The sequence below is a fragment of the Chenopodium quinoa genome, unplaced genomic scaffold, assembly GCF_001683475.1.
Source record: "Chenopodium quinoa cultivar QQ74 unplaced genomic scaffold, ASM168347v1, whole genome shotgun sequence".
In the NCBI taxonomy this organism is placed as follows: Eukaryota; Viridiplantae; Streptophyta; class Magnoliopsida; order Caryophyllales; family Amaranthaceae; genus Chenopodium; species Chenopodium quinoa.
In genome coordinates, this window is record NW_018744662.1 from 92,886 (window position 1) to 106,924 (window position 14,039).

Sequence of the window (14,039 nt, forward strand, 5' to 3'; positions counted from 1 at the left end):
ACAAATAATGGTCTTTGTTGCTGAGCTATTCAGAGCATATGCTACACTTATAAATGGATCCAAAAACAATGAACTTATAGTATTGTATGCTTGAATTTAAACAGGTAACTAAATCAGCTTAATTCAGGCAAAGTCATTAAGCCGAGAGTTGAGCTAGCAGACTTCTTTCATTTGGGATTGGTTAATTCTAAAACCATTCACCAACCCAGCACCAATACATAAGTATAGATCATGATTAATAAACAGAGCTAGTGAGGCCCAACAGCATGATTATAGTTAAGAATGAACAACTCCCACAGAGATTCACATATATACCTTGTTTTAAGATCTTCTTACTTATTTATGTTCCGAATCACAAATTCACAATAGACCAGACCAGATGCAGATCACACCAAGCCATAAATCATTTCAATTAACTTATTTGTAAATATCTTTGATTGCATATCAGTATTAAACATTATATAAAGTAGGTATTTGGAAAACTTACACCGAGAAGAAACTAACAAAATCCCACATAATAATATTTATCTAAAATATTTATGTAAAAATTAGGTCAAAGATTAACTAATCACATAAACAATTTATTCCTACTATAAACAAAGCGCTTCTGCCAGAAGACTCACATCAAACAAATGTATAAAAGTAAAATAAATGATTGTATATAGATAAGTACAATAGAATTCCCTAAATTTTACTGAAGAATAACAAATGCATTATGTTGGTATAAGGCAACGATGAGCCAAAAAAATTGAACCAACATAGTTGTTACAAACTACTCAGAGGAGAAAAAGAAAGAAACCATAATACATACAGAGTATTATATTAATTAAATTTGGATATGATGTATGCATTTGTCAAAGTATCAAATATGTCATTACCTCAGCAACTTCAGCAAAATATGTTCTCTGGCATAAAAGATATGACACCAGACTTCTAAGGAAATCAATCAAACAATTCTGACTAAATGCTTCCTAGTTTCAATATGAAATGATAGACAAATACAGGGAAAGAATTGTAAAGTAATCCCAGTAGACCAAAACAGGAATCAGCACAAATACTCAAGAAAATAAAAAGAAATAAAGAAACATTTCATCTTAAATCCAAGCATTTGAATTCATTATATACAATAAGTAAATCTTCATTGTGATGGCTTGAGATTACCTAATAACATTGAGGTAGCTGACTTGATAAATACATTGATTGGCCTATTCTACCACTTTTTTATGAAATTGTTATTTCCAGCTGGCATAAATAATCTATTACTGAAATGCTCTAATACTCTCATAAAATACCAAAATTCTATTAAGGAAATAATAATTTCACTAGAAAAAAAATCTAATCAAGAGTCTAATAATAGTGAGTTTGAAATCTAACTTGCGCAATACACTTATACTCACACATATATGTGAACTCATACTCAAAGGGCTTGACAAATAAGGCCAAAAAAGGAACAAGATTAATTCATAAGCCTATCTATTACAAATTTATGATATAAGATACTTCCTCTACTTAGTTATTCATTAATTATTGAAGAGTGTAGAGGTTGTACAATATTTAAGAAGATTAAGTCACAAGAAGAGAAAAATAGAGAAATATAAGAGGGACCCATGAGATAAGGAACATGATAGCTAGATAAGCCAAATCATATCCAGGTAATAATGCAATTAATAAACAAATTGTTCAATATTTAATCACCATCCTCAAAATTACCAAAACTGATTTTTCAACACAAAAGAATTTGCAACAATGTCAATCACAATAAGATGCACAACAGCCACACAAATTGAACTAATCATAAGTACTGTCAAGTAGGGTACCTTAACACTTTGTTTGGATAGGAAGAAATGGAAGGAAAAGAAGAGAAGAGAAATGGAGGGGGACAAAATCTCTTATTTGGATAAAAGATTGGGGGAAGGAAGGGGAAGGAGAGGGAGAGATCCATTTTCCCTCTCTCTTTAATAACCATAATCTCTCCAAAATTGGAGAGATTTGGAGGGAAAATGGAGCTCACCTCTCCCTCCCTTTCTTTTCCCTTCCCTTCCTCCATTTTCCCTCCCCTTCTTTTCCTTCCTTCTTTGCTATCCAAACAAAGCGTAAGTGCTCTTCAAATTTAGTTTTCTCCTCCAATTCTTTATATCAAATCATTACAATCATAGTCCAGGTTAAGAAGAGTAACCAAACAGCTCATCGAAGTAACAAACCAAGCCTGAGATCTCTCTAGTTCTCACAAGTAGGTAGTAGCGTATCTGATCCATCATTGTTAACAAAATGGTTGCCATAATCTCTATAGAAGAAATAAAGGCCATCTACATCCCTTCGTGGATTGCCACTGATCATCAACTACACCAGTTCTGGTTGGAAACTACTTCTTTAGCAGATTAACCTTCAATAAAAACAACAACCTTAATGCTTGGATGAGTAAAATCAAGTTCTTTAATTACAATATGCTGCAACCACACAGTAAGTCAGTAACCATTTTACTCAGAAGTCGAAGATTCTTTCAGTAACATTGACAACCCTAGGTCGAACCATGAAATTGTTTTTACTAGCTAACCTTCCATATCGATGATGTCCCACTAATGTTTCAGGATATTGAATGAATGAATATGTATTTCCTACAATCTTACAATGCCCTTAATTGTAATAAACAAACCACATTAGACATTTGCTTATTCAATTAACCAAATGAGATTATTTATTGTCTTCGTAATTTGTACATTTAGTCAAAATTCAACATCCGCAGCAAGCTAGATACTATTGTAGAGAAAGCAATACCCGGATAAGCACTCGGGGCGAGGCTTTTAAGGGACCCAAGCATGCCATGGCCATTGACCACCCCTCTACAACTCTTAATTGTTAAACAATACAATTATAATGCAAACCTCTAATTTACGTTCTTATGGTATACTAAATATTCAAGGTTGGTATTAGAATTGGCCTCCAAAATCCATTCAGAAATTGAAACATGCAAATGAAACCTTACCATCAATTATACTAACAAGTGTATTGCTTTAAAATTGTTCTTGGGTATTGAACCAATTCGTAAGTCCCAATTTAGAAATTAAATATAAAATTTTTTTAAAAAAAAACTCAGAAATTCGCAGAAAATAAAAGGAAAACACACAAACCCCTTTTGTCTGCAACTGCAATCCCATATCTCTGAACTTACACCCATCTGAATTCGTGGGCTAATAGGGGATTAATCTAGAAAATGGTAATGTAAAAATCCATTAGAATTCAAAAAAGTTAAGCAATGGAAGAAAAGTATAAGACAGCCAGTAATTTACCTAAGATGCAGTAGGTATTCAAGATTCGATTTCTGGAAAAGGGTTGAAAAAATTCCAGATAAATTCATCTTGACAATTCCTCAATTTATGGGTAGTGTAATAGCAGACTAATAAAAGATGTTTGCATTTTCAGAAATGTTGATGAATGATGAGGGTGAAGAACAAGAGTAGCCTAGAAGGTGATTGTAGACTGATCGGGAGTAGTGACCACTACCAGGTATTGGGCTCGTTTAGGGGCAAAAATGTAATTTCACATATTACTTACCCATGTTGTAAAAATGCATTCTCTCTCCTCTCAATAACAATATATAAATTAAGAATAACAGTATAAAAACCAAGAATAACAGTACACAAATCAATAATAACAGTATAGAAATTAATAATAACTGAGCACCGATAAAAAATTTCCGGCGTCAATTTCGACCGAACTCAGCGATTTCCAACATAGAACTCACCGTTTTTAATGGCTAGAGCCATAAGTTTGTGTCTCTTGTTTTTGGGTTATGTTTTTTTGGGTGGTTTCCAGTGATTTTTAATGGAGGTAGTTGCGTGTTTTTAGATTTCGACCAAGGTAGTAGTTGGTGGGGTGGGCTTCTTGCTGTCGGAGGTGAAGTTGTGGCGGGCAGAGGTTTGGCAGGCAATGGGAGCTATCCATGGAGGTGGGGAAAAGGGTTTAAGGAAGGAAGAAGATGAAGAGGAAAGGGGAAAAAAAAGGGAAAAGAAAAGGAAAATTGTGGTATTGGGTAGTATTACACATACCATGGTAGTGAGTAATACTTACTCGACTGATCAGAGTGATCATGATTTCTAACTTTAGGCTTTGTTTGGTTCAATATTAGTAGAGGAAAAAAAGAGAAAGGATGGGAAGGGAAGAAAAAAAGGAAAAGAAGGGAAAGGAATGTAATTTTATTTTCCAATATTTAGTTGATGAATAAGAAATGAAGGGAAAGGAATGTGATTTTATTTTCCAATATTTGATTGATGAATAAGAAATGAAGGGAAGAGAAAGGAAATTACTTTTATTTTTCTCTTTCCAGTCAAATTCCTCCGATTTTGAGAGGAAAGGAAAGCAAAAATTTTGTTAAGAGATTTTCCTCTCATTTCCCTTCATTTCCTTTAGATTTTTATGTCATTTATTCAACCAAACATGAGAATTTGATTAAAACAATTTCCTTTCTTTTCTTTTCATCCAAATTCCTTCAACCAAAAAGGTTCTTAAGGTTAGAGTGTGAAGGAATTGGTATGAATGACGTACTCGTGACTTAGACCTGGTAAACGGGTCGTTCGGGTCGGGTCAATCAATCTTCAGGTCGGGTCAATTCGGATTTCGGGTCAATGGTAATTTGGGTCAGGTTGGGTATCGGGTCAACACTTCGGGTTGTGTTCAGGTCGGGTCGATTTCGGGTCAGTCTTCGGGTTTCAATTATCGGGTCAAGTTCAGGTCGGGTTGAGTTCTAGGTCAATTTTCGTCTATGTCGATATAGAAATTTGATTAATAATACTTCCTCTATTATTTTAATACTTGTAAAACTACTCTTTTCACGCTTGCCGATACATTATTTAAATTGTTAATATCTTTTAATTGTGAATATGTAAAAAGTATAAAACATTAGATATTAATATACTCCCTCCGTCCCCAAATGATAGTCCCTTATGGCCTATTTTTGTCCCAAATTGATAGTCCCATTTGCTTTTTTCAAGTACTATTAGTATCAATTTTTTATCAAAATTCCCTCCAATTACAACAATATTTGTGCAAATTTAACTTTCCCATGTAAATTTTGTTTTTCAATGTACTTTTATTACTTTCTCTCTCTACTATTTTACATATCCAATGTAAATTTATCTTTTCAATATAATTTTACTACTTTTATTTAAGTTTTTTAATTCCTGTGATTTTTGCCCATAAGGGACTATCATTTGAGGACGGAGGGAGTAGTTGATATGTCAATTTTATATAATGTTTTACCCCCGTCCCTTGGTCGTTATTAAACATGGGCACGGGCCGTGCCCGTGCCGCCGCGGGCCATGCCCGTGCCGCCGCGGGCCATGCCTGGCCGTGCCGGGGTGGGAGTCGTGCCGTGCCGGCTCCGCGGCGGGCCGTGCCGTGCCTGAATTTGGCACACCCCAGCCCACGGCACGGCACGACCCACGTGCCTTGCGGGCCGTGCCGTGCCGGGCCGCGGGCCAAACCGTGCCAGGTTATTTTTTTTATTTTTTATTTTTTGTTTTAATAAATGAAAAAAAAAACGAATTAAACGATATATTTTTTTTAGTACAACTTAATATATGTGATTAATTTATGTTTATGTTAAATGTTAATGTTAATATATTTTGTTTTCATTTTTTGAACAACTTTATTTTAATTTAGGTTATATAAATTATTTATCTAATTAATAATTATGTTTAAGTTTATTTAAACAAATAAAAACAATTTTATTAATTTAGCAAAAAACAACAATGCATATAATAATAAAAAAATACGAGTGCGATAATCCGAAAACATAAAAAATTAAAGAATAACTTATTTTATTATATGACGGTAGCCGGTACGAATGTACGATAATTCAATAATACAAAATAAGTAATGATAATTAAAAACCGTACAATAGTGTATGTATATTGAATAACTTCATTTATTATACGGAATACGAAGTTCGATAATACAAAAAGAATACAATAGTGTATAATGTAAATATGTAATCATGTAATTATTATTGGTCGTCTTCATCTTCGCCTTCGTCTTCATCTTCGTCTTCGTCTTCGTCTTCTAGAGGTTCAAGTTCATCCGCCAATTGAGTTGATTGAGAAGTATGAGAACTAAAAGAAGTCGACGTTCCTTCATCGTCGTCGTTTTGTGCATAAGTACGATCTTGAGAACGAGTTTCGGCATCCAACCAATCCTTGAAGCAAACACACATTTCAAGTGTTTCGGGTTTTAGTCTTGTTCTTCTATCGTCTAAAACTCGTCCCGACGCACTAAAAGCTCTTTCGGAGGCAACGGAGGAGACTTGGATTGCAAAAATATCACGAGCCATTGCCGACAAAATTGGATGTTTCACGGTTTGTGATTTCCACCAATCGAGGATGTCGAGGCCAAACTTCTCTTCATCGTCCATGCATTTCATGAAGTCGTAACTTAAGTACATTTGCAACTCCGAAACATCGCTTTGTGTTCTCTTACTTGATGATGATTCCGTAACTGAAAACTTGGACATCATGTTAGCAGCTTGTGCAAATAAACCTTTGGCCCGTTTACTTACATTTTTGGATGTTTGAGAAGGGGAAAATCGAGACACGGTTCCATATTTACTTTCATAGGTGGAGTATAAAGAAAAAAAATCATTTGTCACCTTACTTTTAAAAGCTTCAACATCATCTTCAAAATTCATGTTACTATAATAAATATCAATTAATAAAAAGGTGCCATCATATTTTTGCCTAGGATCTAAAATAGAAGCAAAAATATAAATCATAGGAATATCGGTGTAATATTTACGCCATTTTTCCTCCATGGATGGAAGATATCCACGATAAACATGTTGAGATCGGTGTTCCGCAAAAAGTTGTGCAAGTAAACATGCATTACTAAGAAAAGAATGAGAACAAGGATTATATACAGAAGAAAAACAATGTGTCATACCATATAGTAATTGTAAAAACTGCATATATTTTTCACAATTAACCCAATCATCTTCTAGTAAAGCATTTTGTGGAAATTTCATATTATAAAAAAGTGTTAAATGAACCTTGTACTCGATTGCCCGACTCAACATTTCATAGGTGGAGTTCCACCTAGTTGGACAATCCGGTGCTATTTTTATGGTTTTTATCCGTTGTTGCCTGCAAAAACCTTTCCATTCTTGATATCTCATGTTAGAGCTATTAATAGACATAATAACATTCCTTATATTGTGATAAAATGGACCAATTGCTTGCGTTCCATCCTTCACACACAAGTTAAGAACATGACAAATGCATCTAACGTGAAGCGCATCTCCATCTAATATAACATCAGTCAATTGGTTTTTGACCAAATTCGCTCTGTATGTCATAGAAGTTGCATTATCGAAAGTCATTGACATGATTTTATCCCTAAGACTATATGCATCAATGGCTTCCATTAAATGATGTGAAATGTTAAGACCGGTATGAGGGTATTCAAGCATTTTGAAATGAATGATGCGTTTTTGTAACATCCACTCATTATCTAACCAATGACAAGTAACACATAAATAGTGGAGTCCGTAACCACCATCCCATGCATCGGCGGTTAAAGAAACTCTATTAGGAATATTAGCTAATTCATTTACTAATTTTAATTTGTACTCTAGATAACTCTTCATGGCAGCAGATCGAACGGTTTTTCGGGAGACTTTTTTGTGTTTTGGTTGTAGTTCTCGGTTAATATAGTTGTTGAAGGCATCATTTTCGGCGAAAAGAAAAGGTTGTTCCACATGTACAATCATTCTCCCAAGTTCATCCCTATTTCTCTCGTAATTGTAAATGAAGCCTTGTGGATGGAATTGAGAAATTTTGGGTTGGGTTGGATCACTAGATGGTCCACCACATTTTTTTGTATGTCTATTAAGGTGTCCCGTCCCTACCTTGGTATCGGCCAAGAAAATTTTACCACAAGTCCGACACTTGGACTTTTGTCCATTTTTACTTAATTGATAATGTGACCAAACTTCACTCTTTCTTTTGGTTTGAGCAAAATCCTCTTCGGTACACCACTCTAATATGTTAGGATTTTGGGTTTTGGGCATTTGGGTGGATGGTTCACTCGACCCGCAGGCTTGTGTTTGGCTACCTTGGGAAGGAGGAGGAAAAGGAAATTCATGTTGTTGAAATTGGCTTTGTTGAAATTGGGTCCAAGGAGCCATATCATCCATTTGTTCTTGCCCTCCCTTGTTTTGGGGATGAAAGAAAGGGGTGGAAGTGTTTGGAAAGGGCATGTTAGGGGGGGGGGCATAGGCATTGAAGTGTTTGAATTTGGTGATTCCCTACGTTTTGACTTGGCTTTTCTAGAGGAGGAGGAAGCGTTCGGGTTTGATGCCATGATTAATTAATAATAATAACAATAAAAGTAACAATAACAATAATAATAATAATACAAATAACAATAACAATAACAAAGTAACAATAACAATAATAATAACAATTCACAACAATAATAATAACAATAACAATAATAATAATAATAATAGATTACTTGGATCAATGAGATCCCAGGTAGGAGAGGTTAGGAGCGACGTTGTCCAGAGCCCAAGTCCCGCCTTAGACAGATTTCAACAATCCAAATAACCCACAATTAAAATAGAAAGTAGTTTTTATATAATTAAGTAGTTCCAACTTCCAAGAATACAATAATAATAATAATAATAATAATAATAATAATAATAATAATAATAATAACAATAATAATAATAATAATAATAATAATAATAATAATAATAATAATAATAATAACAACTAACAATAACAAATTAAAATAAAGTTGAGTTAGATCTTACAATGACGCTTCAATGCTTTCCCAAATTTATAATTTCTCGAATTTATAATTTCCCGAATGTAAATATAACAATTTTTTTTTTTGGTAGTAGACTAATAAAGGTAATAATAGTAAAAATGTAAAATTTATAAGAGAGTAGGAATTTTTATTTTTTTTTTCACAAAAGAGAGCAAGATTGTAGGATTTGTAGGAATTTGAGAATTGAGAATTTGGGACTTGGGAGTAAGAAAATTAGAGAATAAGAGAGAAGGGATGAGTTGATGAATTGTGAAAATTTTGGAGAAAAATATGAGGTATTTATAGGGAATTTGGGTGGGAAAAGGGGTGGAAAACTAGCCGTTTATAGCTGTTGGAAAACGGCCATAAACGGCTAATTTTCCAACGGTAATTTGGCACGGGCCGTGCCGTGCCGGGCCAGGCTCGTGCCGTGCCGTGCCGTGCCCGGCCGTGCCACGTGCCGTGCCGCCGGGTCGTGCCAGCGTGCCGGCCCACGTGCCCGCCACCGTGCCGCCCGGCGTGCCACGTGCCGTGCCCGTGCTAAATCCCACCAATATGTTCACGGCACGGCCCATGGCCCACAGGTGGGCCGCCGTGCCGTGCCGTGCCGGTGACCGTGCCGTGCCGGGCCGTGCCGGAGTCGTGCCGGCACGGCCCGTGCCCATGTTTAGTCGTTATTAGTAGTGTTTTTGGCTCTTTTGGGCCACTTTTATTACTAATTTGTGTTTTCTAGTATTTTCGTAGTTTTAGTTGTATTTTACAGGAAATTGCACTCTTGGAGCATTTTCCCGGGCTTTATGGATCAACTACGGAAGCTAGAAGGACACGACCACTTTTGGAGCCCAGGATCGGTGAGAGCCGGTGATTAAGGGCTCGGTAATTGGGTTCCCGAGGTATTCGGACCGAGTGTTCAAGACCCGAGGAGGAAATCTGGATTGGGCCGAGAAATCAAGCGCAATCGAAGTCCAAGCCTCAAAGTGGAGCAAGGGCCCGATCGGGCGCGGCAATGCAAGGCCAGGTGCTGTGCGTGCATAAGCGCGCCCGATCGTGCGAGCATCTAGCACGATCGGGCGATGCTGCTGGAAAGGAACGGGAAGAAAAAGGCGCGCCCGATCGGGCGGCCCTTCGCCCGATCGGGCGCGTGTTTCTATAGGACCTGATTAATTAGTTTTAATTTTTGTTTTAGGAAACGTTTATATACGATTTTGTACAGATTTTTGTAGATCTTCTTCCTTAGACTTTCTCTCTCTACTTAGGATTTTTCTCTCTCTTAACTCTTCTCTCAACTCTTGTTCTTGATTATTTTCCATTAATACAGATTAGTTTGGTAACGATTTATCTTCTCTTAATTTTAGTTATCTACTTTATTCCTTTTATCATGTCTTGCTTTATTGCTTTGATTAGTTTATTTTCTACTATGTGTGAGTAGTTTACATTCTAGGGTTTGTGGGGATCCATGAATAATATGCTAGATTAATTTCCTATTGATTGAATTAATGCTCTGTGACTAGATTAGGCCTGATCTTTTATGCATGAGTTTGACAATATTTATTCGAGATTCGACATATGAGAATTAATGTTTAGGTCTAGTTTCAATAGGCAGGTTAATTTATAAATGGTTAATTCGAGATTCGAAAGATGAGATTTAATACCGGTAAATTAATTGTGTGATTATAATACGTAGCGAAAGCCCTTTATAATCTGATTAGTATATGCATTGATGAATGATTATCATACTCTACCCTGGAATATTATTTATTGGTGAACCTATACCCTAGATCCTTTCATATATTGTTTTCTCCCTATTCTCAATCTTAGTAGTTTAGTCTCTTATTCAAATATAAATATTGGTTACTTCATAATCTAGATTATTCTAATTAATTAGGAATAAAAAGACTTGTTTCCCTGTGGAGATCGACCCTACTTCCCTATCTACTTTAGTTAGAGGACTTAGAAATTACTTTTGATTTGGGGATACGACTTTACCCCGTCAAAATTTGGCGCCGTTGCCGGGGAAACGGTTTTATTTTTATTTCTGATTGTTTTTGTAGTCTAGATTATTTCCCTTTTGTCTCAGAGAGCGTTAGTTCTCTGAGACAAATCTCACATTTGCTTCTAGTTTTTGTTTATGCCCAGGTGTTCCAGATCAGGTTACATCCCATTCGATCCTGAGATCGAACGTTCCTTCCATAGACAGAAAAATCTCTACAATCAAATCCTGGCGGATTCTGGTGATAATAACAATAATCACCGCGATCCTCCGACTGGTTCTAGCGATTCAGAGACATCATCAGACGCAGAATCAGAGATGACGGCTCCAAAGAAGCTTAGTGATTATTCACAACCAAAGCTTACGAATTTTCCACATCTCACCCCTACTCCGGCTCTTGATGGGGTTCAATTTGAAATTAAACCTCAATTTATAACGATGATAGAGAGGAAGCAATTCAGTGGAGCTAAGGGTGAAGACCCGAATCTTCACATTGCCGACTATTGTCAATATTGTAACACTATCAGGCAAGTCGGGGTCACTCAAGACCAAATCAGGGAGATTCTCTTTCCCTTCTCTTTAACTGGAAAAGCTAAATTGTGGTTTAATGGCTTAAATAGAACTACACTTGGTATAACTGACTGGGAAACTCTTGTTTTGAATTTCTATAACAAGTATTACCCTGTAGAGAGAACAACCGTACTACGGAGTGCGATCCAGAATTTTGCCTAAGAAGCCGATGAATCTTTATATGAGGCTTCGGAGAGGTTCAAGGATTTACAAAGAGATTTCCCTCACCATAATTTAACGCAATGGCAGTTAATCCAAGCCTTTTATAATGGCCTTGGAAATTCTTCTCGGATAATTTTAGACTTTGCAGCTAGTGGGAGATTTATGAATCTTGATGTTGAAGATGCAGGTCAGGTTATTGAAGACATGGCGATACACAATTCCTAATATGGGAACCCTAGAGGATTTGCTAACAAGGGGAAGCATAGTGTCGACTCTGTATCCTTTTTGCAAGCTCAACTAACCTCTATTTGCCAAAAATTAGATAATCTGAGCAATGCTAATGTAGCTAATGTTTCTGCGATTAATAATAATTCTAATGAGGCTTTCTGTGAAAATTGTGGTATTGTAGGTCATTGGGAGCAAGATTGCAGGAGTGCCGTGGAGCAAGTTAATGCCTTCCAAGCTTATAGGCAGAATAACCCATACTCCAACACTTACAATTCTGGGTATCGGAATCATCCGTACCTTTCCTACCGGAGCACTAATGTTCAAAATCCACCACCAAAAGAACCACAGGCGTCACAGCAACAGCAGCAGAAATATTATCATCCCAATGCTAGCCAAAAGAACCAACCACAACAACCCTCCTCATCTTCTGACCCTTCTCTGGTGGAAATTAGAGCAATGTTGGCCAATATGAAAAAGCACATGGAGAGCAGAGATGCGACAATTGATCAAATTCTAGCACATAATAAAATTGTAGATAATCAAATTGCGCAACTCTCCGCTACTCTACAAGCCCGCCAACAGGGAGCTCTGCCGGCACAGCCGACTAGGCCTACGGATCAAGCATTTGTAATTACTCTAAGGAGTGGTTCAAACTATGAAGGGCCCTCCATGCCTGGAGTTGATGAACCTGTTTTATTAAATAATGTTAATCCTGATTCCGTTAAACCAAACAACGTAGTTGATAGCCCTGCATGGCTAAAGGATAATACTAACATATCTAATTCTACATTGCAGGGTACAACTCCAGAGAAGGTGGCTACTCCAGACAAGAGTAATAATGCTCTAAAGCCAATTATCAAACTTCCATTCCCCAATCGTCAATTGAAGACAAACTTGGATAAGCAGTTTGGTAAGTTCCTGGAGGTGGTAAAAGATTTGAAGGTAACAGTTCCCTTTACTGAATTGATCACACAAATCCCCTCGTATGCAAAATTTATGAAAGAAATATTGACGATAAAAAGGTCTATTAGTGAGGTAGAGACAGTAGCTTTGACTGCAGAGTGTAGTGTCGTACTTCAAAATAAGTCTCCACCTAAATTAAAAGATCCAGGTAGTTTTTCTATCCCTTGCCATATTGGCAATCTCTTGTTTGATAATGCATTATGTGATTTGGGTGCTAGTGTTAGCGTCATGCCATTATCTGTGTGTTCTAAGTTGAATATGGGTAAATTAAAAGCTACCAATATAACTCTACAAATGGTCGACCGTTCTTTCAGATACCCCTTAGGTGTTTTAGAGGATGTCCCCGTTAGAGTAGGTAAATTTTATATACCTGTATATTTTGTTGTTCTTGATATGGCTGAGGATATGCAAACCCCAATTATTTTGGGTAGACCATTCCTTAACACTGCAGGAGCAACCATAGATGTAAGAAGTGGTAAGTTAACATTATCAGTAGGGGATGATAAAGTTGTTTTTAATCTGAATAATGCCCCTAAAAGCTCCATGACTGAGGAGAAATGTTTCAGTGTTACTGTGGTTGTAAATTATTCTAACAAGCCCCAAGCTCTTGAAAAAGATCCCTTGGAGGCGGTTTCTTGTGTTGCATCCTTTTCAGATGAGATAGACAAATGGCAGAAGGAAGTCGATGCAATAGAAAGAGCGCTTTACACTGTTGGTCTTGGTTTCGAGGATGAACATGTGGAACCGATCGAGCAAGTTGTGCGAATCGAGCCTACGGTAAATGTTCCGCCAGATCGAGTTGCAAGTGTTGAACGCAATGACAATTTGAAGAAACCTTCGATCAAAGAAGGATTTTTAGTGCGCAACATTGAAGATCCCCCAGTCCAAGTCAAGGAGGACCCACCAGATAAGGTAATTTGGCGTCCCACAGGGTATGTCAGGAAGCCGCATCGAAACCTGAACACCGCTAGACCGGGTGGGAAACCACCCGATCAAGCGTCAGGCCAAGGGTCCTAGATATTGTACTTGGTAAGAAGGTCGTGCGGGACCTAGATAAACCAGCGCTTTGCGGGAGGCAACCCGTATTTCTTGCTTTCTAGACTAGTTTTCCTTTTTATTTAATTTTACTTTTATTTTAGAGAGGCGAGGAAAGTAAAATTTTACCGTTTATAAGCGTTTTTGTACAGGTACAGGTTTAAGAGGTCGAAAGACTTAGAAAAATTTGAAGACGAAGAAAAAGCTAAGGAAAACTGATTGGGCACGGGCCCGATCGGGCGGAGCTCGCCCGATCGGGCGCGCAAGCAAGGAAAATTTCAGCCTTAATTTC

At 36.9% G+C, this 14,039-nt stretch overlaps 1 long non-coding RNA gene across 1 annotated transcript; it reads right to left on the minus strand.

Moving 5' to 3' along the window:
- Positions 1-2,021: 2,021 nt before the first annotated feature.
- On the minus strand, positions 2,022-3,486 carry LOC110701876. The gene is made up of 3 exons (XR_002507414.1): positions 3,288-3,486; positions 3,129-3,204; positions 2,022-2,383 (listed from the first exon to the last, which is right to left on the minus strand). It is a non-coding gene; the product is annotated as an uncharacterized LOC110701876 (long non-coding RNA).
- Between the last annotated feature and the right edge of the window lie 10,553 nt (positions 3,487-14,039).